At 43.1% G+C, this 23,963-nt stretch overlaps 1 protein-coding gene across 8 annotated transcripts in view; it reads left to right on the top strand.

The window, feature by feature from the left end:
- Nucleotides 1-23,963, top strand: part of KANK1 (KN motif and ankyrin repeat domains 1) — a 127,519-nt gene that overhangs the window by 12,875 nt on the left and 90,681 nt on the right. For 3 of the 8 annotated variants that reach the window (XM_062599412.1, XM_062599415.1, XM_062599414.1), the window contains exons 2-3: nt 2,428-2,486; nt 19,953-20,045. The gene's annotated coding sequence lies outside the window, so the exon portion shown is untranslated. Of the gene's footprint in view, nt 1-2,427; nt 2,487-10,938; nt 11,077-14,218; nt 14,263-15,663; nt 15,723-16,702; nt 16,730-17,817; nt 17,991-19,952; nt 20,046-23,963 lie in introns of those variants that run through there. The other 5 variants (XM_062599410.1, XM_062599413.1, XM_062599417.1 and 2 more) reach the window with 5 other exon arrangements.

The raw sequence follows: 23,963 nt of genomic DNA, 5'->3' as shown, positions 1-23,963 counted from the left end.
TAGGAGCTGGTTGTTACAGGGTAGCCATAGCATTTATTTTGCTGTGTGAATTATGCTTTGATTCTGTGGGAAAAATACTGTGTGCTGTGACTGGTTTATGATGTGTCTTGGACAGTCTGGTAGGGACTCTGGTCAGGTGAATGGATGACAGTAATTGTGCTGGCTGTGTTGAAGTAACGAGGAAGCTTCTTAGCCTGTAGCTCCATCTTCATCTTTCATGTTATGGGAAGGGCTAATGTCCACCTTGCTAGACTGATACCAAGCTTCTTTCTGCTTCAAAGCTAGGAAGTGCCCACTGGCTCTATCAACTGCCTGGGGCATTTTTTGAAAACATTTTGTTTTTCTGGTTATGCTTTAATTTCTGTTTGAGGTGAGCAGGCCTCTCTGCCTTGCTGGCTCCTCTGTGGCAGCACTTGGATCAGAAGCTGTATCTTTTGGAGGTGAATTTCTGCCATAGCGTCAAGATGGCCCTTCCATTCAAGATGAAAATTTCAGGTTGCTGAGATTTGAGGGTTTTTTTTAATATTATTGGTGCCATGTGCCATCTTTTTTAATATTATTGTTGCCTTGTGCCATGTTGGCATCACTCTGCTGGATGCAACCCTGTCTAACATGCTCTAGGTGACTCTGCTGAGTGGGGAGGTTGGACTAGGTGATCTCCAGAGATCCCTTCCAACCTTACTGATTCTATGATTCTACCCTGTTTGGTCAGCAGCTTGGGAGCTGGTGGGAGCTTGGCTAGCTTTGGCTCCAAGCTGCACGGAGAACTTGGGTGTCGCTGGTGGCATCCTCATGTGAGAATGCAGTATATGGAGCCATGCAGGCAAACTGCAGAGTGAGGAGCAAGATAGGACCCTAGGGTAGGTGCCCCAGGTTGCAGGGCCATGGAGGCAGCCCACGGTGGAGCAAGCCTCATTAACTTCGTTGTTTGTGTGTCCTTACATTTGCTGAAGTCTGATTGTAAACCATCACCTCCTGCTTTCTTCTAGGTATCTCTACAGTGTTCCTTTTACAATATTCTCCATTTTTTGATTTGCTTTTGTACTTACACCTCCTAATTCTAGTTTATTGACCTTTCTGTGTCTGTGGGTTGTACATTATTTGCATCACAATAGAGCCCCATGAGAGACTTCTGCAACAACTTTTAGTTCCGAAACTAGTGTTAATTAGTTCAAAACTCCAGATGGGAGTTTCATCAAGTTGATCCTTTTGTGCTGCTAAGTCCTACAACACTGATCCAGTTGGGCTTTGTTTGGCAGGTCAGGTGGCGCATCTGAGAGCTGACTGGCTACCAAAGCTTGTTTTAGTAAGAAATAATGGAATAGTAACAAGTCTGTAATCAGTACAAGTTTCCAGAGTTCAGTTTCATGCAGCCTATTTTTAGTAGAAATTAATTTGTAAAAATCAAGGATCTCAAGGATTAGGATGCCACTTATTTTTGGTGTATTATGGTTGGTTCTATTTTAAAAACAAGATGATAGAATGAATTTCTCAAAGATGAGTAATAATTAGTATTTTTATTTTTATAACTTTTATACATAATTTTATTTTTATTTAGAATGAGGAAGAAAGTACTTATTTCTGTGGAATGTTTCTCTCAACACCTTGAATTAATAATGTTTTTCAATTAAGAGTTAATCATTCCAGAACTATGTAGCAAGTTATGTTTCTAGCCCACTTCCCCTCAAGCAGCATGTTTTTTGAATTACCAAGTGCTGTGTTTGCTAGTGGAAACGTGGGAAAACATGAATATGTTGATATTGGGAGAGTAGCTGAGGGAGGATGTTGAAAACAGGGTGTTAGCTCTGGGGGTTAAGGCTCTTGCCTTTTAAAAAAAATGTGCGTGATTGTCTCATTTTAAACAGGATAATAGGAGATGATGTTCAATCTTAGTTTTACATTTGCTTTTCCCAGCTGCTGTCTCAGATCTCTAAGCTTGTTTTTTATTTCTCTCTCTTGCTCAGCGCAGGCCCAGACATCCTAAGGGGGGCATCACGTTTGGAGATCTGTCAGTGTCTGGGCATCCTTTCGAGGGCAAAACAAAGAACAACCATCTCCTTTTCTTCCCTGGTCTCGGTACTTCCAACAGCTTCTGTTGCACTTCAGTGCAGCTGAAATATTCTGCAGCTGCTTTCCTGTCCATTAGTTTTGGTAGGTGGCAAGAGAAGAAAATATTTCTTCAGAAAAAACTCCCCATATGCTGTGGATGCAGATGGACCACTTGCTTCCCTCCTGCATCTCTGTCTTACTTCCCTGGCTGCAAGGGCTTTAGTGCCAACATGCAGCACAACTGTGACAGCTGGTAGGTGTCCAAAGTCCTTTGTGTCACTTCAGCTTGTAGCAGGAAATGATTTGTTGGAGGATCAAAGCATTCGTGGGGTGAATTAACTTTTTTTTTTTTTTTTTTTTTTTTTTGCCCAACCACAGGTCTGATGCAAATGTAAATACTGTCTGATACTTGTAAGGACTGCCAGTGCGCTTATCACGTGAGTGTTTTCTGCCTTTCACTCAAGCTGTAGTGGTATTGGCATGACTGTTATCATACAGCAGCTTCGATGGACTGTTGGTATTGCATTTGGAGATAAGATGAGTGAGCCAGCAGTTGCACGCATGTGGGCAGGAAAATGTCTTTTAGTGCATCATTGCACACATCTCAAAGCATTGACAACTTCCAGTGTTACTTGGGCAGTGATTTGTGTCTTTCCTGTGCTTCCACCTCCATTTCTGGGACACACTCACATGTGTTGGCTTTGCCCCACATTGTTCCTGGGGCTTGTGCTGCAGCAGCGTTCAGGAGCTCCCATCTTGTGGTGCAAACAGGAGTGAGACTCTTGGAAATGGTTAGTGTTGGGTGTGTGTTTGTAAATATCGTATTAGGTATTTACCACACTCTGGAAACAAGGCATCTGAGCAGTGAGGGCCAGACACAGCTCTGCAGGAGTAAATGTGTAATTTACAGCATAGTGGTCCACCCATCTGCCACGCAGCTGCCAGTGATCTGAGGGCTTTCTAGGGTATGGTCTGTCTTAGGCAGGACACCTTGTCGTGGCTCCCAGCTAGTCTTGTCATGCTCCAAGGGAGCAACACTGCTGTCCTGCATTGCTGCTTGCAGAGCCCCAGGGGATGAATGTGAAGGGCTTTTTGAGTTGCGAGATGTGAAAAGCTTGTATTGCAAGACAGAGTTTGTGTCCTTGCAAGTAGCTGGCAGTCTCCTCCCCCCGGGGAAGGGGGGATATAATTGCTGGTACAGGGCGAAGCCTGTGCTTTTTGGGTTAGTTTTTATCGATACACCTGAGGGCAAAGTCAGAAGGAAGAAGGGGTGGCGTCAGGATGCCTGACTGATAGGAGCAAGGAGCTGGGCAGAGGCACACAGAAAAGGCTTGAAGTGCGCTGTTAATCAGTAACGAACTTAGTCATCCTGCAGTGGCCTGTGATGCCAAGGAGGGATGTGCACAGCATAAAAGGCAGGAATGTGCACAAAGGTGTTTAATCTGGGCAGAGGAAGGACTCACCCTCACTTTTACACTTAGAAGAGAAGGTCTGTGGCATTTTATTGCTTTTAAGAAGAAACAACAAGGTGTAATAGGAAAGAAAAGTCTTTGCCTATACACATTTTATTCCCTGTCCTACTCTTCAGATCTGATAACATTGCTGAGAAGTGCTCAGTAATCATCTCCCTACAGCTGTGTAATTCCTGCTTGGCCAGATTGGGTCTGACTATTGGGCTCCTCACCCAGCCTGACTGCATCTTCAGGCCACCTCTGGTTGCTGTTTCCCACTTTATTTACCCAAAGAGTGGCTGGAGGCCAGATAGCGTGTTACAGAGCAGCTTGTCCACAAGCAGTAGTTAACCTGCAACAGCATATCCTACAGTGGAAGATTTCTGCTTAAAAAGGCAATATTCCTATCATTTGCCTAGAGCAATATTGGGTATGTTTAAGAAAAAAGTGTCTGATCCATGACATTTCCATTCATTTTGCTGCTGGCTCCAAAATGCATGCCTGAGATTGAGCTGCAGGTGTCTTCAGATTCAGACCAAGTGAAACATTCTTGCTTCTCAGGTTTCAATAAAGTTTGTGTTCTGTGGTAATGCCAGAAAGTGTAATTTTCTCTCTCTCGCTCTCTCCTTTTTTTTTTTTTTTTTTTTTTCCCAGGGCGCGGTGGTGGGGGGGGGTGGGAATGAAGCTGAAAGTGTTTGGCAGGTGGGAAAAAAAGCAATTTCAGGGTGGGGACAAAGAGATGAAAAATCGATGATAGAGAGCACAGGTGGCTAGGTTGCACATCTGCTGGGCATCCTGAGTGCGTCCCCTGTGAGGACGATACAGCATGCTGAAGTCTTTAGCTTTATTGCCTGCGTTTGTCAGTTGGCCTATTGCCAGCTGAGACCTGTGCAGTGTCTTGGGGCTCCGTAGGAGCAGATAGGAAAGGAAATAGTGCTGAGAGTGTTTAAACATAACTGAAAAAGGGTGATGAGGTAAGCATTCCTTTGGGTCTTGTTTATGACTTGTCCTGCCCGCCACCTCCTTCCCCAAAACGTTCACCAAAAGCTATTAAACAGCTCCAAATCCATGCTTTCTTTTGTCCTAGTCAAAACAAGTGACATCACAGACATAAATCGGGGAGGGAATGGTGAAAATTTCTTGGTTTTAGAGGCCTTTTCATTGCAAGTGGGTTTGTTCTTCCAAAGTTTGGCTGTCATGTCCATTCAGCAGTCCAAAAGGATACAGCTGATCTTCTGAAGCTATTTGGGATGATACTGACTTATGGTTGTATCTGTCCAGTGGCAGCCAGGAGTTTTAACTCTTGCTGTTGTGACTTCACCTGTTTGTACCGCAATAGCGCTAAAAGCTGCAGCCCTGCCATTCAAAGAAATCACAGCTGGTCACAAAAAGCTGGAGACCCACAGTCATGAGTAGTGGGCTGAAATCTCTCCTTCTGGAGCTCGCTAGTGTTCACCCATTTCTCCTTCTGTCCAACCCATCCCTTGTCTTAGTGCCATTTCCATTTTTCTGTAATCTTTTATGCCTCTCACAGGTTGAGAGGTTTTCAAGCGCTTTAGCTGCTTGTATGTCACCTGTAGCCTGCATTCTGGTCCTGTCCTTAACAGCAAGATACTCCCTGCCCTGTTGCAACTTATTTAGACAGCAGGTTTATTTCAGGGAAACTTATTCATCCAAGAGGTGATTTTCATCAAAGAGGTGATGTGAGGACTTTGCCTCATGTAAAATGATCTTTGTGCTGCACGTATTCCTGTGGCATGCTGATACCTAATAAGAAGTTCGTGCTCAGAAAGTTAACCAGTCTTAAATAACATAGCCAAGAATAGGGTTGCTTTCCTTTCATTCATTGCTGCTGCTGAAAGGGAAAATGATTTCATGAGATAATTGTCTCTTTTGATGACATATTTTAGAACAAATCAGGCCTCTTTTTTTTTTCTAATTTTACCAACTGCTTGTTCTTACCTCAACAGGTACTTTGCAAGTAGAAGCATTGCAATGCTTGTGTGAAGGGGAAAGATGATTAGTAACCCTCTTGTGAGCTGGTGTCCTCTTTCAGGCTTCTCAAATTGCAGAGGGTTAAGAATGGCTAGAAAGAAATCATCTGAGAATCTCTCTTCATGGTTTGATGTCCTCTGGCTTGAGGCTATTTAAACTATGCACTCTGTGTGGTGTAATTTCACCTGCAGTCCTCTTGGAGCCCAGGACATGAGCGGGGAAGGGAAGTCACAGCAGCATCTTCACCTACTGGCATTGCACGTTCCTCAGTGCAGCTCCTTTCTTCTATAGCAGTCTGAATTCATCTCTCTGCCCAGGGACCGGGGGTGGGGGGAGTGGGAAGAGTCTTCCTTCTGGATATGAATGGCAAGAATTAATATTGCTGCTGCTGGATTCCTGATAAGCTCATGCTCATCAGATTTCACCAAGGATTGTGCTGTGGCTGAATAATAAATAAATAAATACATAAACAAGCAGTACCTTGTTTCTCTCACTGCCATTTTAATAGGGTGCATGTAATTAAGGATAGGAAGTGGAAGTATATCTATAAACACCACTCCTGCTGTGGAGTGAGGGTGGAATTGCTGTAACAACTGGCAGAAGAGCAACTTCTCCTTTACTTCTCCTTTTGCACAGGATATTCTGTGGCAGTGTGTAGATACACACTCCTTCCCCTGCCCCCTAACCTTTTTGGTTACAGGGGTTTTAGACTGGCAGTACGGCTATGTTAGCATAGTTGCAGAACACAGAGGCTGTGAGACTTGACCCTTGAGGTTTCTGTAGAAAGGTCACAGTGGAGAGGCTTGAATTCCTGCATTAATCACACTGAAGCAGAATATCCATGCTGGTACTCCCAAAAGATCATGCGAACAATATCGCCTTGCTTTGAAATGTGATCTTAGAGCATCTAGCTCTTGAGGATGGGGTATTTCATGTTTAACATATGCATTGATTGGTGTGGATTTTTACACCAACCAGTTATTACTCAGAGGAGTAAAATGTGAGCCACAGTTTATCCTGTCACTTGTCTGCTGTTGCTGTGGGTGTCACTGGAAGCTTTCAGTGCTTTCAAAGTAGGGGCCCCTGTACGGCCAGTGCAGCTGTGAGGTCTTGTACTTGCACTAGTTTCATACAGTATCCGCGTTTTTCTCTGTGCTTGTGTTCTGCTGAGCTGGCAGAGTACACCAGGGTGAACTGACGTGGTCGCGAGTCCGGCTTGCTCAGAGTGCTTCCACGTGGGGCTGCCACTCCAGGGAGAAGATGGACCTGATGATTCTCGTTCCCTTTTCCCTCTAAAGCTGTCTAGTGTCCAACCCATCTGGAAACAATTTCTTTCTCTTATTAATTATACCAGGCACTTTCTTTCTCTCAAAAGTTAAGCACTGATAAAGATTGGAAAAGTTGTTTATGCACCTGAACTTTTCCCTCCCCCCACCAACTCTGGTGTACAGACAGGCTATAGATTACAACATTTTTTGAATGCAAGCCCTCTAAAATATTGCTTTCATTATTGCTTTCTTTTTTTTATGAAACAGTGTCACGAAGACACTGCAGGGCTAAGGGGGAGGTGCTCACATTTTTAGTGGGTACTCCAGATGTTTATGTAATGTGCCTAAGCTTGCACTGGAATATGAAATACTTGTGAAAGGCCCCCAGGTCTGTCCATGGATAAGCTATTTGTCTAGGCTCTGCAAGCAAAGCTGAGGAAGGAGTTTAACTGACAAGCCCAAATTGGCTCTTGGGCTTTGTCTGCTCTTTCCCAGCATAATGACTTGAAGATTGTTATCAAGCCACTTTTAAATTGGAATCCTAAATCTTAGGATTCCCTTCTCTAGGATTTACTTGAAAAAACAAATACCAAAAAGCCTGTAAGGATTCCTGCCCTTACGTAGTGGCATTTAAATGATCCCAGCCAGGATTTGATGCAGACTCGGTTCCTTGCTCTGTTGTAGGTTCTGTGCTGAAGATGCCCCTTATCTTTCCTTTTATTCCTTCTTTCAACCACAAACCACTTTTATTTGACTTGAAACATTTTCATCTTATAGTTCAGAGATACTTTAAAGACAGACTCTCAGTAAGGTTTAGGAGAGTTGCTGTGTTATCTTTTGATAGGTTTTAGATTTTATGGAAGATGGTGAGGATTTTCAAAATGAAAAATGCCCTGTGGTTTTCAGGAGAGTGTAAAACTATGTGCAAGGTTTAACCTCTGAATAAACCACTATTTCCCCAAAACATTTAAAATAAGCAAATAATAGCCCCAGACAGTTCCGCATATATTTTTTTAAGAACTGACACTGGCTAATTTTCATGTCTTAGAGATGTATGTGAAAAAACTTTGCTTAGGGTATTTTTTTTTTTGTCCTTGCTATCTTTCTGTGCGATCTTTGTGATCGTTGTGACCACTCATGTTCCCTGAGATATATGCTTATCTTACCTAAAGAGGAAATACAGACCTTGGAAACAGTAAGAGTTATAACTAAAAGCTGGCCTGCAGATACTGAGAGGTACTTCAGAGCGGTGACTTCCAAAAGTCAGGGGTGAAAGTCTGGGGTGAGTACGTAATGAAGGCAGAGAGAAAGAGGGAGTGGGGCTTCTTGAAGTGCAAAATGGAACGATTACCCTGGAATAATTCATGCCCCTCTGCTGGAACAGTGCTCCAGATGCATGCGTCGCCTCTAGTGCGTGGGGAATTAGCCTGAAATGAGTACTGCCTATTCCAGGTCTAGTTGTAGCAAACGCAGGGTACGAAATGGGCTGAGTCAAGAACACAGGAAGTATTTAATCGTGGAAAAGGGGATGGGCTAGTTAGTTGCCTAGAATAGCAACACATGGATGTTGCTGTTCAAATAAGCATGTATTATATACCTATCATATTGTTGGTGTTGTTGCATCTCACCAGGTCAGGAGTATGGCTAAGTCTTGAGCCTGAGGAGCAGGAGAACTTTTTGTAACAGGAGAAGACTAGTCACGGACACACGTGGGGCCAGCACTGTGCCTCCTCTTCCCTTTCCCACCCCGTTTCTCCTTTCAGTAATGCTTCCACTTTGGGCACAGCAGGTGTCTGTGGTCTGAGGAGGACAAGATGATCGCTGTCAGTGGTGGACAAGAAAGCTGAAAATCCTTGGTCTAGCCCACTGTTGTCTCAGCTCTGAGCTGATGCTCATTTTGCATTTGTAACACACACACAAAACATCCATCCAAAGAGAAGTTTTCCTGCCCTCAAAAAATTAATTCTCACTGGGCCTCAGGGAAATCTTCTTAATTGATGGTTTGGACATAATCTAAGCCCAGAGTGTCAATGTGACTTTTCCATTCATATTTGTTCACGGATGAAAGAATGTGTGGCAAATACCTAGCATAATTATGCATGCTTCTAATGTTTCAGCTTGTATAATACCGCCCACCTTCCCAGAGAGGTCAAGTTACTGTTTCAGGCATTGCAGTTAAATGAGGTACTGAGTGCTAGAGAGAAACAGTGACTAGCGGCCTTGTAAGTTCAGTCTTTTTTTCTGCTTTTTGTGCAGTAGTGTAATCTGATCAGTTTTGTATTGCTGAGTAGGTTTCTGTGTTGTGAACTAATAGACTATTTAAAGTATATCTAAATGGGAGAGTACTTGTGGCTTAAAGTGGTGATTTGTTCCTGAATGGCAGTGCTTAATGCCTTGGAAGTATTATAGAGACTGTGCATGCATGTGTGTGTGTGTGTGAAATTCCTTAAAAAGTATCTTTCTGTGGGAGAAATTGTATATGAACTGCTGTAATAACTCAGTCCCACACAAATCAAGGTCAGTTAGGCAGAAGCTGTGGCATGACAACGATTAAGTTAGCAATATGTTCTCCCCCCCCCCCCCAATCCACAATGACCCTGAGGACCTGCAAGCACTTAGAGCCTTTACACTGACATGATAAAGGGTGTTGCAAAGCTTTGCGCTAGGCTTCCTGTGCCTTTTCACCCTGTCCTCTCCCTCCTTCTGCTGCCTACGCTTGCAAATGAAAGATCGCAAGTTTTCAGACAAAATTGGTTCGGGCTGCCTTGGTCTGCGACCCATGTGTTTTATCAACAGTGTGTATAGAGAGGATTTTTGCGATTTTATATTATTCTTTTACCTGTTAGAGGGAAATATATGTTGAAATACACAGTTTCTTTGTATTTTCCCCCGATCAAGTTTGAAAGGTTAGGTGATTGTTGGATTATAGCAGCCTTAACTTTCATGAGCTGAGGCCTAAAAAATTGGTATACAGGATCTTTATTGTAGTGAATGTCTCCCTAGCTATTTTTTGGTGGAAAGAATAGGCATATTTCCATTTGCGTGTGCCTTCCTTCCTGGAGAGTCCCATCAGCCATTGCCAAATACTCTAGCTATGATGATAATATTTTCAGCTGACAAGGAGATGCTGGCCAGCACTGCCAGTCTGGTGTTTATCTTCTCCTTGCTCTTCTCTGTGGTTTGTGTGAGAACTGGAATCCAGTTACATCACTGTCTCATTTCTGGAGGAGACAGTCAAATGTTAGTTAGGATGATATGTCTTGAAATGAAATCTGGGACAAGCCATTCTCATAGGAGCTAGAAGTGGGACCCTGGAGAAGAATCTCTCCCACTTTTGGAGGCACTGCACTGTGCTTGTTTGCTTACATTTCCTGGTCACAGAGACCCTGGATATGCAGTTTACTTTATTATTATTATTATTATTGTTATTATTATTTTGGTCTGTCACCTCTAGAAGGAAATGAATCTTCTTGTTTAGAACATGGTCCTCTTGAAGGTGTAAGTAGAACCAGTAATTAGTTTGGGTAGATTTGCATCTCAGGATGCAAATTCAGCATGAGTTGAATTTTTTTTAGCTTTTCTTGTGGACAAGGCATTGATTCACAACATCTGATGAGACAGTTGTCCTTTTTTTTTTTTTTTTTTGGAGGAGGGGCAAGAGAAACAGCATTTCTGTGGCAGTGGCCTTCAGTGATGCCTGACCATATTCACACATCTGAAAATGGCCCTCATCTTAGTCTGCTGTAGGAAGGAGCACACCACCTAATACCACAGTGTAGCTTGGAGTTCATTAGTTCATTGCGTCTTCATAGCTTCAGGCTGAAAAAAGGCTTTTCCCTACATTGGTTCAGTATGGGATGTTTCTCAGAGCCATAACAGGCGGTGTGTATGTGGTGGGCAGTGAGGGGCATTCCCAAGCAGCTCTGCAGTTTGGAGGGCTCTCTACCATGAAGAGAGCCCAGAAGGCCGTCCCATAGGAAGATTTGTAGTGGAATCTCACCAGTGAGATGGTGATAAGATCCATTTGAAAATGCCAAAGGCAGCTATGTGGCCCATGGATATATAAAGCCTGAGCTGCAGAGGCTGATTTGATCCAAGGTTTACCTGCAGACCTCTGCCAGGGGAAGATGTGAATCCTGGCTTTTTTTTTTTTTTTTCCTCCTGCCAAATTGAAGCCTTGTGGTGTTTGCTTGCCCTAAAGAAAGGAGGAACTTGACGCTCCAGGCCTGGATATAGAGATGCATCTCTGAGGATGTGGATTCCTGAAGATACAACTCCTTGGCACCGTTCCAAAGCAGATGCAGATTAACTGCGTAAGCATATTCTGTGCAGCTGTAGCTGTACAAGGTCTGTGAATGTATGTAGCAATACTTTGCAGCTGGATTGTGTTTTCATTTTCTGTGAGGGTGGGGAAACAGCACAAAGAAAAGGGATACTTTTTTTTTTTAATGGAGGTTCATTCCTGTCACTTGAAATCCAGCAACAAAGAATTCTTACATATCAATGTTTTATTAGTGTTTCTAATAAACTAGAATTGCTGTTTCTGAAGATAATAGCAATCAACTTTATGCCTTCAACTTAATTTTGAAGGTTAAGAGAGCTTAGTGAAGTATTCTGCTTTTATAAGCTGGCAGACTGCTCGCCCATCCTTCTTCTATTTTTCCAGATCTGTCTGGGGGATAGAGGCTTTAAGCAAATGGCTTAAGAAGCAGGAGCCTGCCTCCCAGTGCGTATTTCCCCATAACGGGTGAGAGGCCATCTGACCTAGGAATGGGGCAAACAAGATAGTCTTTTGTGGTCTCCCACACTTTCATTACTCCACCTTCCCAGTCCTTTCCATTGTAAGACAAAAGAGTGGCCTTCACTCTTTCCTAATCCTTTCTCTCTTTAAGGGTGCAAGCACTGATTCATCCTGTGTTTTGTTTGCTTGTCAGAGATGCTTAATGATGTGTTAATGTGAACAAATAGTGTGGCTTACAGTGGCATATTGAGGAAGGTTGAAGGTGATCTCTAGGTGAAGGTCTTCTACTTTTTTTTTTTTTTTTAACCTTTTTTAACCTCCTGCTAGAACAATTTTGGGGTAATTCTTTACACTAATGTGTCAACTTGTGACATCCACTCCTCCCTTCTTTTTTTTTTTATTTTATTTTTTTTTTTTTTTTGGACTAACAGCCAATATCTCAACTAAACTGGCCTTGTAAAGCCCATCACTGTCTGCAGAAAGGGGTGTGTGAAAGGGAAAAACTGTGTAGTGATGACTTCACTTCCTTACCCTGTAGACCTGAGGTCCTGTAGGGGCAATGAAGTCCAGGAGGAGTGACTTCCCTGCAAACAGAATAAAAGAAAGCATTAGGTGTGAGAGGAGTTTCACCTACACAGCTCCCTCAGTTGGTAGAGGGTCGATTTTTATGCTGATTATCTTCAAAAGTTAGCCCGTTTCTGACTGAACCTCAGATTCTTGATAGCTTGTTAAAACCTCTCCCCAGTAGAGTCGTTGGTGTGGCACAGACTGCTTTGTGCTTCCAACCCAAGATTGTTGTTTAGTAACCACACGATGAATTCTCTGTGGTTTGCACAGTGAAGTTGTTGGAGGAGGGACTCGTCTATATTCTGGCCTCTGTGAGGACACACTAAATGGTGAGTCAGTCTCATCCAACTTGACAGCTAGATTAAGGTACTAATCTATTGGTATAGCCTGCTGGGTTTTACTGCTTTGTCACAATCTTGAGCAGTTTTTGTAAGTAGAGACTAAAGTTTTTACCTAGATTGTTCTTAATAATTCATTTGGTTCATGTGATTCCATTTGGAACCACCTGGTTCATATGGTTTAATTTACAAACATTCAGCCTTTGGGTCAAAAAATAACATTACATGTTTCAAAGGAGCAGCCCTTGCACCTATCTCATGCGATATATTCCAGTGGAAGACATGTGTTACATTTTTTGAGTGATTGTGCAGCAAAGATATCTTGCCTTTTATGACACCTTTCCATATCTTATAACCTGATGCATTTTGGGTCCAAGTGGGAGAATCGCTACTTAACACCTAGTTAAAAAACTGCTGTTAAAGTTCTAGTCAGTTAATAAGTATGCAGTTTGTAACAGTGTAGGATTTGTAAGGTGTGTTGGACTTGGCAGACTAGTTTGAGTTGTTTCTCATCCACTCTGATACAAGGTAGGAGAACTCAAAAGGATTTTGATGTTGCTTAATAAAGGTGGTTTCTCACTGTGTCAATGCAGTGCACTTTCCTAGACTAACAATTGTGCCTGTGCTTTTGTCATGGGAAACAACGTACTTGCTGAAACCAGTTCTCTTCTCCACGGGATGAGAAGGTTTCTAAATGTTCTAGTGCCAGCCCTGGACCAAGGTGAGGCCGTCCTTTTCTCACACTGTGACCTCTCTCTGTACAAACAAACTGAAAAATGAGAAGCCAGCCTTGCCAGCCAGGTTCTAGCTGAGCTTGTGTATCCCATTTACCAGCAATATGAGTCCGCTTGCTAAAGTAACTCATGCATTATTTCATGAGGCTGAGCTTTGCAGAAGATCTCAGTTGCTTGAGAAAGGCCATCATTTAAGTCCCAGACTTGGAAATGCCCCAGTTTTTAATGTGAATGGGAAGAGAGGGAGAGGAAGAGGAACTGGATACTGGCTTTGCAATTGCCTATCCTACCTAACAGTAAAAACACTCCTGACTTCTGCTTGCTTTGTGCTACAGTAAATGACCCTTCTGTGTCCTTCTATTTTGTGTGATCTGGTAGGCTGCAATATATACCTGGACAGTCACCTTTCCTCTTGGTTTTTTAGCTGCACGAACACCAGTTCGTATTGGAATAGGCAGTTCAAGCTGCCACTGAGCACGCTATTACTTATGGTGTGTGTTTTATCAAGTCACAAGAAACTCAAAGTCCATTTGCAGTACGTGAAGAGCTGGTCCCTGTACCAAGAGGTGGCATCAGTTATGGCAGATAAGGTAGTTCTGGCTTTTAGCCCAAGACTCATTTTATCACTAGAATGTTAAAAGGAAAGTTATGCAGTTACTTTGGCACCAATTTAACTTTTCTCTTAATGTGCTAACAGTTTTGGTGGCTCCATTATCTGCTGTTTGGAACTTAGTTGTGAACATTTACACTAACACATACAAGCATCTCTCCTTACTCCATTTTGAGACCAAGATGAGAAATTAAATTTGGGACTGGACTGTTGCAGCTGAAGAGTTAGCGGACTTTATAGACACTATCATCTCAGAGAGGCATCACATCACACCATCTGAGAGACTGTACTGGGGCTTCTGCATTGAGGTCAAGAGCACTGTTCATAAATATATCTTCTTAGTTCCTTATCCCAGTAACATAAGATTATATGGATACCTCTGTAACACTAGGAGATTATTTTGCTATTTAGTAAGAACTTTCATGCTTGTCACTGTAGGTCACAGTTTTTTTTTTTTTTTTTAAGAGCTATGTGATAGCTTCTGAGAGGAGACGCTGCATCATGAGAAGGTAATTGAAGACTTCATCTTTGGTGTAGGAGTCTTCTTTCAAGAAGATGTTTGGGATGGGAAGTGATACAATGGCACAGGGCACTGATGTGGGGAGATTCCCAGGCTAGCACTGTAGCTGTGTTACTGTGGCGCTCTGCCCAGATTAATTGATGTCTCTTCAGGGTTAATTAGTACAGTGCATTGTGCCATGCAGATATAGTCTTAGCAATTTCCTTTAGCAATTATGAGATCTGATGCCAGTAAAATGTACTAAGATTGAATATTTGTTTTGGCACCTTAATGGCTTAATCCAAAAATACAGAATGTATCCATTAGGAAGCACTGTCCTTGCCACTGGAAACAGTACTTTCAAATACAATCTTATTTTTTTTCCTCTTCCCAACAAGAGTTTAATAACCCTTCTAGTGCTATGCAATGCATCTTTAATTGACTTTGAAGTGTTTGATGCAACATCTGAGACATATCTCAATATGTTATCCAGGCATGTCCTTGCGATTGAGGGGGCTGATGTTTTTTTTCAGACCAACATAAATTCCTCTTTAGATAAGTGAATCTAGCTGTTATCTGTTGAAGGGAGGTGTGTGTGTTGGAGGTGTGTGTGGGAGAAGCTGTTGAACAATATTAAGATGGAAAAGAAGAGAAGATGGAATACTCTTGTAACAGATCTGTGGAGAACTTGTCAAGTGAATACTCATACAAAATAAATAGATTTTTCATGAAAAGTTAGTGACGTTAGTCTTCAGGGATTTACAAAATGCCTGCTACATGTCAGTCTGTTTAAATGTAAAATACTACCAAGCTTAAAACTTCCCATAAAATGCCAAGTTTATCAGCAAATTTGCTTCCCTGTGTATATATGATCTCTCTGCTTAACTCTTTTAGTATTTGCTTGTTTATATTTCTGCTTTTCTTTGCTTCTATTTAACATTCAACTGTGCTAATCCAAGTCAGTTTTCTGTCTGGAACTGAATTTAGATTGCCACTTGTAAGACAGAAGTAAGATCTTACTGATGGCAGTTTGGGAGAAAGATGACTTTTTGATACAAGATACTTAAATAGCTTGTATTGCAAGCAAAATCTGAACATGCATTATATACACACACACACACACACATATTATATATAATAATAATATATATAAATAAGTGTGTGTATATATATCATATATATAATAATATGTATGTATATGTATGCATATGTGTGTGTGTGTGTATATTTTTCAGTCCCCACTGTCAGAATGTCTTCTAATATTTGGTGTTTTGACTAACACCTGTTAGGTGTGGTTTATTCTCTCCCTGAGGGAAAAATGGGTGTGCTGTGTAATGCTTTTTGTTTTGGTTGGGCTTGGATGAGTAGGAGTGAGATGATTGTATATTCATGTATGTTGTGATTTGTTTAGGGTAAAAAGCAAAACTGAAGCATTCTTTTCATCTGGCACATGAGATGGTGATGTGTGTGGTAAGTCCTAGCCCCAAAGGGTTTCTGACTTTGTTCAGCCCTCTTCTCTGGTGAAAGAAACTCACAGAAGGCTGTTGTCAGTTGTTCACCTTGGAGCTTAAGCCATGTCCTGGCCCTGGTCTTGGTGTTGCCCAGTTACTCTGCTATCAAACTCAACATGGTACAAATTGATCTGGCTCAGGCGTGCGTGTAAATACCCATTTGAATTGAATTACCCAGACTGCCAGATGCAGAGTTTATGGTGGCGGTGGGAGGACAGGCAAAGATGAAATCTTTTGGGACAGAATTATCCCAGGAACAATCCTGACACATATCGCATGGACCTAGCACTTCTGAAGTGGTAGTAGGAGTTTATTGTGTCCTTGAATCAAGGGCCTGGGTGCATAGTTACTATCCAAATGTCTTGAAGATGAAGGCTGAAGACTTGAAGTGTCAGATCAGTATTCTTATTGGGAAGCTGCTGTGAACTTTTTCTGTAAGAATACAGAACAGGAGGTTATATAAAAATACCACAATTGTGGGAGTTCAGACTACCGAGGAATATATGGCTTTAAGGATGTAATTTGTGTTCTTTCATCTCCAGTTTCCTAATGCATTACAGATTTGAAAATTACATAATGGACATACTTTTTAAAAGTCTTGGAATGTACTCCCATTGAATTTCAAGGAAAACATTTTTAGGGTATTGTGAATAGCTAACATGCAGTATAAACAAAGTTCATTTTACATAAATAGCTGAATATATAACTAAACATACTGAGGAAGTGTTAGATAGGAAGCAATGGACTTCCGTCTACTAAGGGTCATTTTAGAGCACTGAAAACTATTTTAATGCTGGCCTACATCTCTAAAGGCCTAGCTACTTAGCTTTACCAGTAAGGTGATACTTGGGACTTTTGTGTTTTTTATTTTATAATAATTGGTGCAGTTTTGTTTTATCTTTGTAAAATGTAACATCTCTCGCTTATTTTTTCTTGCAGGATCTCCCCTTCAGCTCTCCCACAGACGTACTTATTTCCTTTCAAATGCTGCTTATTTGAGAATATGAAGTCTAATTACCATTAGGCTTCTTTAGAGATTTATAAACAGTGTAGGATTGGAAATTTATATGTGTTTGGGTCATTGGTCTTTAAGTCACTTCTGAGTACCAGTTTATTTCTTAATTTATAATAATCCTTTAATTCTTGCCTATTGTGACTCTTTTCTAATCTATTAAGCCCACACCTATGCAGATTTACAGACTGGGCTAATTCATTGTCTTATGTTCCCATATTAGGAAAGTTTAGGTAAGTAGTTAATAAAATCCTAAGTGTAACTAAGTGAAAACAGCCTTCAAAACTCTGTAATAGCCATGCTAGATTACTACTGCCCTTCCATACCTGTCAGATGTCCTAGCAACATCACTGTATACATCTGTATTGTCATGCACATACAGCAGGTCTTTAGCACAGCCTCAGGGTACAACTGACTTGGATGTATCTGCAAAGTGGTTGTGAAGCAGGATTTATAGGTGTAAGGAAGGAACAGCCTGGGGCTTGGACACCTGGCAGTGTCTCTGTGTGAGTGCCTGTGTTTTGGAGCGCTTTGTTAATTTCAGGACTTAAATATCTTAGGTCAGCTGGAATTGAAAAATATAGAATTATAAGAATGTTGTCAGAGTACGCAGAGATGTGACGAGAAGGGCTAAGGCCCATTTGGAATTAAGTCCGGCAAGGGATGTCAAGGACAACAAGAAGAGCTTCTTCAAATATATCAGGAGCAAGAAGAAGACTGGGGAAATTGTGGGTCCGCTGCTGAATGGGGTGGGTATCCTGGTGACGAAGGATACAGAGAAGGCAGAATTACTGAACGCCTTCTTTGCTTCAGTCTTCACTGCTAAGGGCAGCCCTCAAGAATCCTGGAGGTAAGGGAGAAAGTCTGGAAGTCTGGAGAAAGGAAGGCTTTCCCTTGGTTGAGGAGGATAGGATTAGAGATCTTTTAGGCAAACCTGACATCCACAAATCGATGGGCCCTGATGGGATGCACCCACGGGTACTGAGGGAGCTGGCGGATGTTGTTTCCAGGCCGCACTCCATCCACTTTGAAAGGTCCTGGAGAACTGGAGAGGTGCCTGAGGACTAGAAGAAAGCCAATGTCACTCCAGTCTTCAAAAAGGGCAAAGAAGGAGGACCGAGGCAACTACAGGCCGGTCAGCCTCACCACCATCCCTGGAAAGGTGATGGAACAGCTCCTTCTGGATGTCACCTCCAAGCATATGGAGGAAAAAAGGTGATCAGGAGTAGTCAGCATGGATTCACCAAGGGGAAATCCTGCTTAACCAACCTGAGAGCCTTCTATGATGGCATGACTGGGAGAGGAGAGCAGTGGATGTTGTGTACTTTGACTTCAGCAAGGCTTTTGACACTGTCTCCCATAACATTCTCCTAGATAAGCTCAGGAAGTGTGGGTTAGACGAGTGGACAATGAGGTGGATTGAGAACTGGCTGAAAGGCAGAGCTCAGAGGGTTGTCATCAGTGGCGTGGAGTCTAGTTGGAGGCCTGTTGCTAGTGGAGTTCCCCAGGGCTCAGTACTGGGTCCTGTTCTGTTCAACTTCTTCATCAGTGACCTGGATGAGGGGACAGAGTGCCTCCTCAGCAAGTTGGCTGATGCTACCAAGCTGGGAGGAGTGGCTGATACACCTGAGGGCTGTGCTGCCATTCAGAGAGCCCTGGACAGGCTGGAGAGCAGTGTGGAGAGGAACCTCCTGAGGTTCAACAAGGGCAACTGCAGAATCCTGCAGCTAGGGAGGAATAACCCTAGGCACCAGTACAAGCTGGTGGCTGACCCTCTGGAGAGCTGGTGGATGGGAATGCTGGTGGATGACAGACTGACCATGAGCCAACAATGTGCCCTTGTGGCCAAGAAAGCCAATGGTATCCTGGGGTGCATTAGGAAGAGTGTTGCCAGCAGGTCGACAGAACTGATCCTGCCCCTGTACTCAGCCCTGGGGAGGCCTCATCTCAAGTACTGTGTCCAGTTCTGGGCTAACCACTACAAGAGAGACATGGAGCTACTGGAGAGAGTCCAGCATAGGCCTACAAAGGGCCTATCAGAGGGCAGGAGCATCTGCCCTATGAGGAACGGCTGCGAGAGCTGGGCCTCCTCTGCCTGGGGAAGAGAAGCCTGAGGGGGGATCTTACCAGTGTGTACAAGTACCTGAAGGGAGGGTGTCAAGGGGATGGGGGCAAACTCTTTTCAGTTGCCCCATGTGACAGGACAAGAGGCAATGGGCAGAAACTGAAGCACAGGCAGTTCCGCCTGAAAATGAGGCGGAATTTCTTCCCTGTGAGAGTGACAGAGCACTGGAACAGGTTGCCCTGAGAGGCTGTGGAGTCTCCTTCTCTGGAGATACTCAAGGCCCGCTTGGATGCAACCCTGTCTAACATGCTCTAGGTGACCCTGCTGAGCGGGAGGTTGGACTAGATGATCTCCAGAGGTCCCTTCCAACCTTACCCATTCTATGATTCTGTAATAAGTGGCTAAACCTTGGTGAGGAAGGAACACCTAAGGAACACCTTAGCTGAACTGTTGCAGAGGAGAAGAGAAAAGAGTTGTCTTACATACTGCAGTAGTTCAGGCATGAATTTAACTGCAGTTTTGAGAGTCTTTATGCAGTAAGGGTAAGAGTATGTGCCAGTCCTTGCGAGACAGGAGGAGACAAACCAGATGTCTCCTCTTTGCTGCAGTCTGTAAAAAGCTTACATGCATCTTTCATGTATTTACACATCCTGGATTATATAGTACTGCTTCTTAGCTTACGTGGGGCTTCTGGTTGCATTTCCCAGCTCAAGCTAGTAGTTTAAGCTGCAGTTCCTTGAACATTTTACTGTTTCGTTACAGTAATTGGCATGGCTGGTGTATCCTGACATGCCCAGAGCTTTGTTTCTGTGCATTCACGGAGACTGTTGTTTGAACAAGGAGGATTTAAACTGAGAAAGCAGTGCAAGGTGACATAACTTGCAAAAGGCATGCTTTCTTTCCAGTGTGCTGTAACCAAAAGATGTTTGCTTTCTTTATGCATTTCACATTGGGAGCCAAAAATTACTTAGCCTTTCCTATCTGTGATTATTGGTAATTTCATGATTGGCAGCATGGCTTTACCTGGCATTTGTGATTTTGGGGCATGCAATATATTGCCCAATATGTGCAATGAGTAATTTGTGTTTTTTATTTTTATCTCTTTTGTGTAGGATGACTTTCATGTTCCTGGATTTGCTGTCAAATGATGAAGTACTGAACTAGCAGGAAATAGAAGACTGGCATGTTTGTTACGACGTTTTAAGGTAAAATGTGATTTCTTTTGTGAAGGGGTAATAATACAGAAGTAATAATCCATACTAATATGAAATCACTACTCCTTGGATTAGACCAGACAACTGGTATCAGTGAGTTAGGGCAAAATTCTCTGGCCTCACCAAGATGATTGCTGGGGCAATGAAGATGTAACTTTTTTTTTTCCCAAATTACTAGTTCTATACACTAAGTGCTTGTATTATGTTTACGTTAGTATGTCTTTGTGTTTTACTTAGTATGTATTTCACTGAACTAATAATGTTTTAATAATGAAAAGATTTAATCTTCTGTCCCTATGGAATGTCAGACTGGGACATATTTCTCACTGGAAAACTGAAGGATATAGAAGCTAAATGCAACTGTAGTTTGAAAAAATGATCATTGTCCTTTGACTAGAGCTGCAGTCACCCTTTTTTTTCACTAGTCTACTTTTATTCTGTACCCATCTGGATTTGTATCTGGATAGTCTGCTCCCTTGTAGTGCTGCTGCTGCTATGTATCACTGAACTGCAGACTGACCACAGACCAGACCAGCTGAGAACATACATTTGTGCAATGCCAAGTGCATGGTATAGTCTGTTTTCAATACAGAGTATTCTGGGTGACTAGGAACAGGGTGCAAGTCCCTGAGCTGGATAAACCTACATGGAAATGTCTGCACTGCAGAACCTCCCTCCTGTCTGTATTCAGGCTGGCAGTAAACTCTCTCCTGGAGGTCAGTAAGATTTCAGGGTATATATCCATCCCATATTTCCTTCAGTCATCTGAGCTGTTCTGTGATTTTTTCACAAAGAAACATGGAAATATGCATTAGTCTGGCCTGTGGCTGGAGGAGTGTGGAAAGGTACTGCTGTGCATAGTTTTAGCATGTGAATTTGCTGGGTTCCCTGAGTTAGGCTGTCTTGGCTTTCTGAAGAGCTCTCCACCATGCCAGAGAGGGAGGCCACTGTGGAAAAGCAAAAAAAAAAAGTTTTAAGAGCAACACCAAAGGGAGGAGCCTGAATTAAATCTGTGATAAAGCCAGCCCTGAATGCTAGTCCCTGTCCTAAGGATCTCTTTTGCTACTAATCCTTCGATTCACTCAGGTTTGACAGCTACTGTTTGAATTGACGGCTGACTAGTTTTTTTATTTACTTTCGGTGATTGTCCCTCCCTGCTCTGTTATGTGTAGTCCAGTGTGCTGCAGGTCTAGATGAGATGCACACACCTGAAACTGAACTCACCTCTTCAGAGGCAAAGACTTGCTCTCTTGGCCGTTCTGACTAAACGCTGCAGTTTGTTTTCTCTTGCTTTCTTAGCTGATCTAATCAGAGTGAAGCCAAGCTGTGGCAGCTAACTTGTTTGCATTTTGAGTTTGGAGAAAATTTTGTGCTCACAGCCGTGTCCTTGCGTTACTGACAGCTGTTGAGGCAGGTAGAGGGCTGCTGAACCTGGTGGCCCTGAAAGTATGAAAGTGCAGGGGCACCAGCTGCTTTTCCCATGCAGCAAAGTTCAGGCTGTGTGGCGAGCAGGTCTCCTGCATGACCGCACTGCTTGCTCTGGACATGCTGTTCAGCTGGGGTACATGTCAGGCAGAAGAGGGTGCCACGGGGCGCCTGCGGAGTGGCCCTGATGCCCAGCAGGCCTTACAGGAATGCCTGCCTGTGCTGCTGTTGCATGCCTCAAACACGCATGTTTTGTGTCGTCCCTTGATGATGCTTGTTTGCACACCGACTCACCGGGGCTTTTGCTCTTCTGGGCTTGCAGCTTTTTCTTCACTGGGGAAAGCAGTTGGAGGTGAATTTGCTCTTTGCTGCTGTCATGTACACAGGGTGGGGTAAAGTAGCCTTAGCAGCTTCTAGAGATAGGACCACAGCTGGCAACAGGGAGAAGGCTAAATGAGGAAACCTATTGTCACTGTGACTTTGCTCCAGTTCTCTGTGTGGCTCTGTGCCAGGGCTGTGCCCTGGCTGTGGAAATGCACTCCTTCAGCCAAAGCTTGGTTTCAGAGTGAAGGAAATAGAGATATGGGTGTAGCAGGGCTTTCAGTTTGCCCTTGCAGGTCCTCAGACCAGGTCACTCAGTGCACTAGAGCAGGTGTTAATAAATAGAGGTATTTGCAGCCTGGATGTCTAGCACGGTATGCATGAGTGGCTGTGCTAGGTGTGGGATGGAAGAAGAGGGGAGCAGGCAGTAAAGGAGTATGTGCAGATGGAGGGGGATGAAGAAGAGAGTAAAAGGCTGGAAAAAGTAGAGCAGAGTCCCATCTGCTGTCATGGAGCCAAAGTGGTGATGGCTGCTGACATCGCACTCCTCCTCAGAAAGGATGGATGCGCCGCATCTGATCCTGAGAAACAGATCATAAAGGTGGATGTGTCACAAGTCTGTGACTACAGGCCAGAGCAGGATGAAGAGAACAACGTTTGAGGTACTGTGAATTTAAGTGCTCCTTATGGACATATGTATCTTTGCATGTCCTTTCCTGTAGTTGCATAGCAAACCATCCCATTTTGTACAGATGTCTGCCTGCAGTAGGAGGTGCCACTTTAAAATACTGCTGTGAGCACTCCAGTGCTTTGTTTCCAAGTTGCAAAGTCAGTGTTCGGCTGGAGCAATGCACTCTGCAGAGAGAGCCCAGGAACATTTTGGGTGCCTCTGTACTTCCATGAACACCATTCCTGGGTAGCTTGTTAAAGAAGCACACTTTTAGTTGGATCTCAGACTTTGGCAAAGTGAGGTGGACAGTGGGCTTCTTAAAACTGATCTCTGTGTATAAAGCCAAAGTTGCTTCAGCAGGTTTGTGTTTGGGGTGTTTCAAAGCTGTGTCCTGCAGCGTTGGTTTAGGTGAGGGTTTTAGTTCAAGTTCATCAGACTTTAAAATAGCAGCTGTGCATTTCACAGCATGAACTCAACCTATTAAATCATAGTAAGAAAAACCCCTCTCAATAAAACTTGTACTTTTGGTAAGTTAAAGTAAAATATCCAGTGGTTGCTTTCCTTAGCTAAGCCTTAAGCCCTAAGTTCTTCAGACTTCTACTTGTTCATGGGGAAAATGAATATTTTTAACGAACTAGATCTCAGTACAACTTGATCTGTAATATCTTCTGCCTGTAGGACACAGCATACCTGTTCTGCTTTCACAGGGGTTTTGTGTGGAAACAACTTCACCAAATGTCCCTGATTGCACAGAGTTGAAGTGAGAAGATTTAGTCAAGACTGGATCAGCACTTTCTGGATTTCCTGAGTGTACTGGAGCAGTTCAATCAGATCTTTTTTCACAGTAGTCAGTGGACTTCAGTGGTCCACTTTTATCTGCAACAGAGATATATTTTTGAGGAAAGCTTTCCTGTTGAAAATAGAGTTTACCTTTGCTCTATAGTGATCAACACCTCTGGTAGAAAATGTTGCAGGTCTGCAATCCAAAACTTCAAAAAGCATTAATCAGGTTTGATTTCTGTCTCCACACATAGCTATACAAAAATGCAGTCATGGTGGAGGATTGCTGTGGGTTTTTGGTGTTTTGTTGTTGTGGTGGTTGTTTTTGTGTTATTTCTACTTGACCAATTTATAACAGATGTGGTTCAAGTCCTGTCTCTTATGTCCTTCTTCATACTCTCAGTTGTGGCTGTGCTTATATAAACCACAAAGACATCACACCGCTTACCCACAGCCATACCACATTCTCCACCTTCCCACATCGTAAGAGACAGGCAGGGTCATTGCAATTACCCAGACACAGCTGAGGCATCCTGTCTGCAGTGGTGAGCTGCCCATAAAAAGGCTGTTGGAGACCTCATAATTGCCAGTATTTTTTTAGAGAAAAGCTGGGGAGCACCAACTGTAAAAAGAAACAGCAGGAAAAGTTTGCAATGTGACCACAGCCCACCTCCTGGTGGTGCTGCCATCCACGTTCCAGTTGGTTGCATCTA

Source organism: Rhea pennata, chromosome Z (assembly GCF_028389875.1).
Source record: "Rhea pennata isolate bPtePen1 chromosome Z, bPtePen1.pri, whole genome shotgun sequence".
Lineage (NCBI taxonomy): Eukaryota > Metazoa > Chordata > Aves > Rheiformes > Rheidae > Rhea > Rhea pennata.
This window is presented reverse-complemented; position numbering and strand designations above follow the sequence as displayed.